This window comes from Aptenodytes forsteri, unplaced genomic scaffold (assembly GCF_000699145.1).
Source record: "Aptenodytes forsteri isolate BGI_AS27 unplaced genomic scaffold, ASM69914v1 Scaffold1310, whole genome shotgun sequence".
Classification (NCBI taxonomy): domain Eukaryota; kingdom Metazoa; phylum Chordata; class Aves; order Sphenisciformes; family Spheniscidae; genus Aptenodytes; species Aptenodytes forsteri.
Window position 1 is genome coordinate 1 of NW_008794561.1, and position 5,479 is coordinate 5,479.

The 5,479-nt window shown below is 48.4% G+C and overlaps 2 non-coding genes across 2 annotated transcripts; both read left to right on the forward strand.

Moving 5' to 3' along the window:
* Nucleotides 1–1,835: 1,835 nt before the first annotated feature.
* TRNAI-GAU lies at nucleotides 1,836–1,909 on the forward strand. Its single transcript has one exon. It is a non-coding gene; the product is annotated as a tRNA-Ile (tRNA).
* Nucleotides 1,910–1,923: 14 nt separating this feature from the next.
* On the forward strand, nucleotides 1,924–1,996 carry TRNAA-UGC. The gene has a single exon. It is a non-coding gene; the product is annotated as a tRNA-Ala (tRNA).
* The last annotated feature ends 3,483 nt before the right edge of the window (nucleotides 1,997–5,479 follow it).

The following is a 5,479-nucleotide window of genomic DNA, read 5'->3' on the forward strand; positions in this document are numbered from 1 at the left end:
GATAAAATTAAGACTTTAATTAATTGTATTGTCAGAGTGAAGATACTCGTAAGTTTATTTGAGCAAAGACAGTATAAATAATTGAGTCAACAAATTAATATCTTAGTGACTGGGGAAGTGGTGATTAGGATATAGAAAGATTAAACTGAAGAGTTTGATCATGGCTCAGATTGAACGCTGGCGGCAGGCTTAACACATGCAAGTCGAACGATGATTATCTAGCTTGCTAGATATGATTAGTGGCGGACGGGTGAGTAACATTTAGGAATCTGCCTAGTAGTGGGGGATAGCTCGGGGAAACTCGAATTAATACCGCATACGACCTACGGGTGAAAGGGGGCGCAAGCTCTTGCTATTAGATGAGCCTAAATCAGATTAGCTAGTTGGTGGGGTAAAGGCCCACCAAGGCGACGATCTGTAACTGGTCTGAGAGGATGATCAGTCACACCGGAACTGAGACACGGTCCGGACTCCTACGGGAGGCAGCAGTGGGGAATATTGGACAATGGGGGCAACCCTGATCCAGCCATGCCGCGTGTGTGAAGAAGGCCTTTTGGTTGTAAAGCACTTTAAGCAGGGAGGAGAGGCTAATGGTTAATACCCATTAGATTAGACGTTACCTGCAGAATAAGCACCGGCTAACTCTGTGCCAGCAGCCGCGGTAATACAGAGGGTGCGAGCGTTAATCGGAATTACTGGGCGTAAAGCGAGTGTAGGTGGCTCATTAAGTCACATGTGAAATCCCCGGGCTTAACCTGGGAACTGCATGTGATACTGGTGGTGCTAGAATATGTGAGAGGGAAGTAGAATTCCAGGTGTAGCGGTGAAATGCGTAGAGATCTGGAGGAATACCGATGGCGAAGGCAGCTTCCTGGCATAATATTGACACTGAGATTCGAAAGCGTGGGTAGCAAACAGGATTAGATACCCTGGTAGTCCACGCCGTAAACGATGTCTACTAGCCGTTGGGGTCCTTGAGACTTTAGTGGCGCAGTTAACGCGATAAGTAGACCGCCTGGGGAGTACGGCCGCAAGGTTAAAACTCAAATGAATTGACGGGGGCCCGCACAAGCGGTGGAGCATGTGGTTTAATTCGATGCAACGCGAAGAACCTTACCTGGTCTTGACATAGTGAGAATCCTGCAGAGATGCGGGAGTGCCTTCGGGAATTCACATACAGGTGCTGCATGGCTGTCGTCAGCTCGTGTCGTGAGATGTTGGGTTAAGTCCCGCAACGAGCGCAACCCTTTTCCTTATTTGCCAGCGGGTTAAGCCGGGAACTTTAAGGATACTGCCAGTGACAAACTGGAGGAAGGCGGGGACGACGTCAAGTCATCATGGCCCTTACGACCAGGGCTACACACGTGCTACAATGGTAGGTACAGAGGGTTGCTACACAGCGATGTGATGCTAATCTCAAAAAGCCTATCGTAGTCCGGATTGGAGTCTGCAACTCGACTCCATGAAGTCGGAATCGCTAGTAATCGCAGATCAGAATGCTGCGGTGAATACGTTCCCGGGCCTTGTACACACCGCCCGTCACACCATGGGAGTCTATTGCACCAGAAGTAGGTAGCCTAACGCAAGAGGGCGCTTACCACGGTGTGGTCGATGACTGGGGTGAAGTCGTAACAAGGTAGCCGTAGGGGAACCTGCGGCTGGATCACCTCCTTAACTAAAGCACTAAGTGAGAATTCACAGCAAGTTGTTCTTGTGTAGTAAGCTAATAAGCCAAGTAAATAAAACATTACTTTGCAAGGTTACTAGCGAAAATCCTATTTAAAGGATTTTCGGCTCAAGCCTAGCAAAGCGGTGCTTTGCTTTAACGGCTTTCGGGGTCTGTAGCTCAGTTGGTTAGAGCACTGCCTTGATAAGGCAGGGGTCATAAGTTCAAGTCTTATTAGACCCACCACCTCTTACTTAGGGGCCATAGCTCAGTTGGTAGAGCGCCTGCCTTGCACGCAGGAGGTCAGGAGTTCGACTCTCCTTGGCTCCACCATAATTAGCTTAACGTAATAAAGCAGACAGAGTAATTTAGTCAGTGTATTAAGAGATTACTTCAATCTGTTTTATCAGAAATCACGACCTGACGAAGGTCTGATAATTCAATAACAACATAGAGAAATGAGTCTGGGTTAATTATCAAGTTCCAACGAAGATAATTAACCTTAGTAATCAGCCAATCAGACCCAAAGAAATGATTGGAATAACTGATTACTTAAAAGTAAAGAGAACTGAATCAAGCGTAAACATAGGTGAAGATCGTTACCATTACCTATACGACCCTTTAGGGTTGTATAGTCAAGTAATGAAGTGCACATGGTGGATGCCTTGGCAGTCAGAGGCGATGAAAGACGTGACAGCCTGCGGAAAGCGGCGGGGGGGGGGGAATAGCGGCAATATCCTGTGATCCGGCGATATCTGAATGGGGAAACCCACTTGTCATAAGACAGGTATCGTAAATTTATTTACGAGGCAAACCGGGAGAAGTGAAACATCTCAGTAACCCGAGGAAAAGACATCAATAGAGATTCCCCTAGTAGCGGCGAGCGAACGGGGAGGAGCCGACTGATTATAATTTAGAGGAATGACTTGGAAAGGTCAATCGTAGAGGGTGATAATCCCGTACTCGAAAGGTTATAAGAAGCATATTAAGTAGGGCGGAACACGAGAAATTCTGTCTGAAGATGGGGGGACCATCCTCCAAGGCTAAATACTCCTGACTGACCGATAGTGAACCAGTACCGTGAGGGAAAGGCGAAAAGAACCCCTGTGAGGGGAGTGAAATAGAACCTGAAACCGTGTGCATACAAGCAGTCGGAGCGGACATGTTCCGTGACGGCGTACCTTTTGTATAATGGGTCAGCGACTTATATTCTGTAGCAAGGTTAACCGAATAGGGGAGCCGTAGGGAAACCGAGTCTTAATAGGGCGTCTAGTTGCAGGGTATAGACCCGAAACCGAGTGATCTATCCATGAGCAGGTTGAAAGTGACGTAACAGTTACCGGAGGACCGAACCCACTGTCGTTGAAAAGCCAGGGGATGACTTGTGGATAGGGGTGAAAGGCTAATCAAACTCGGTGATAGCTGGTTCTCCCCGAAAGCTATTTAGGTAGCGCCTCGGACGAACACCATTGGGGGTAGAGCACTGTTTCGGCTAGGGGGTCATCTCGACTTACCAAACCGATGCAAACTCCGAATACCGATGAGTGATATCCGGGAGACAGACGGCGGGTGCTAACGTCCGTCGTCAAGAGGGAAAAAACCAAGACCGCCAGCTAAGGAATTCCTAGTTAAGTGGGAAACGATGTGGGAAGGCACAGAACAGAATTCCTAGTTAAGTGGGAAACGATGTGGGAAGGCACAGACAGCTAGGAGGTTGGCTTAGAAGCAGCCACCCTTTAAAGAAAGCGTAATAGCTCACTAGTCGAGTCGGCCTGCGCGGAAGATGTAACGGGGCTCAAACTAGGAGCCGAAGCTGCGGATTTAATTGTTTCAATTAAGTGGTAGGGGAGCATTGTGTAAGCCTGTGAAGGTGTGTTGTAAAGCATGCTGGAGGTATCACAAGAGCGAATGCTGACGTGAGTAACGACAAAACGGGTGAAAAGCCCGTTCGCCGGAAGACCAAGGGTTCCAGTCCAACGTTAATCGGGGCTGGGTGAGTCGACCCCTAAGGCGAGGCCGAAAGGCGTAGTCGATGGGAAATCGGTTAATATTCCGATACTTGTTTATGATGCGATGGAGGGACGGAGAAGGTTATGCCAGCTTGGCGATGGTTGTCCAAGTGGAAGGATGTAGTTAGGTTTAGTAGGCAAATCCGCTAGACTATTAATGAGATCTGATAGCAAGCTGTACTTGTACAGCGAAGTGGCAAATACCCTGCTTCCAGGAAAAGCTTCTAAGCGATAGTCATAAAGAAATCGTACCCGAAACCGACACAGGTGGTCAGGTAGAGAATACCAAGGCGCTTGAGAGAACTCTGCTGAAGGAACTAGGCAAAATGGTACCGTAACTTCGGGAGAAGGTACGCTGCCGATGGTGAGTAGACATGCTCTACAAAGCTATTGGCAGTCGCAGATACCAGGCCGCTGCAACTGTTTATTAAAAACACAGCACTCTGCAAACACGAAAGTGGACGTATAGGGTGTGATGCCTGCCCGGTGCTGGAAGGTTAATTGATGGGGTTAGCGTAAGCGAAGCTCTTGATCGAAGCCCCAGTAAACGGCGGCCGTAACTATAACGGTCCTAAGGTAGCGAAATTCCTTGTCGGGTAAGTTCCGACCTGCACGAATGGCATAATGATGGCGGCGCTGTCTCCAGCAGAGACTCAGTGAAATCGAAATCGCAGTGAAGATGCTGTGTACCCGCGGCTAGACGGAAAGACCCCGTGAACCTTTACTACAGCTTTACATTGAACTTTGACCTTACCTGTGTAGGATAGGTGGGAGGCTTTGAAGCAGGCACGCCAGTGTCTGTGGAGCCATCCTTGAAATACCACCCTGGTAATGTTGGGGTTCTAACTCAAGCTTAACAGAGCTGAGGACAATGTATGGTGGGTAGTTTGACTGGGGCGGTCTCCTCCTAAAGAGTAACGGAGGAGTACGAAGGTGCGCTCAGAACGGTCGGAAATCGTTCGAAGAGTATAAAGGCAAAAGCGCGCTTAACTGCGAGACCCACAAGTCGAGCAGATACGAAAGTAGGTCTTAGTGATCCGGTGGTTCTGTATGGAAGGGCCATCGCTCAACGGATAAAAGGTACTCTGGGGATAACAGGCTGATACCGCCCAAGAGTTCATATCGACGGCGGTGTTTGGCACCTCGATGTCGGCTCATCTCATCCTGGGGCTGAAGCAGGTCCCAAGGGTATGGCTGTTCGCCATTTAAAGAGGTACGCGAGCTGGGTTTAGAACGTCGTGAGACAGTTCGGTCCCTATCTACCGTGGGCGTTGGAAATTTGAGAGGATCTGCTCCTAGTACGAGAGGACCAGAGTGGACGAACCTCTGGTGTTTCGGTTGTGACGCCAGTCGCATTGCCGAGTAGCTATGTTCGGATGGGATAACCGCTGAAAGCATCTAAGCGGGAAGCCCACCTTAAGATTAGATTTCCCTAAAGAGCCGTTGTAGACTACGACGTTGATAGGTTGGGTGTGGAAGCATAGTGATATGTGTAGCTAACCAATACTAATTGCTCGTTTGGCTTGACTATACAACGCCTAAATGGCTTTGTAGGTAATAATGATATTCACCTCGCTTGATATAGCTCATACTTTACTTTTCAATTAACTCATTCCTCTATCCCCCTTTGCTGACGATAATAGCTTGGAGGTCCCACCTGATCCCTTCCCGAACTCAGAAGTGAAACTCCAATGCGCCAATGGTAGTGTGGTTCGCCCATGTGAGAGTAGGTCATCGTCAGCTCCCTATTCCAAACCACCCTCTTTATTCGTTTAAAGGGGGTGTTTTTTTGTCAAAATAACAT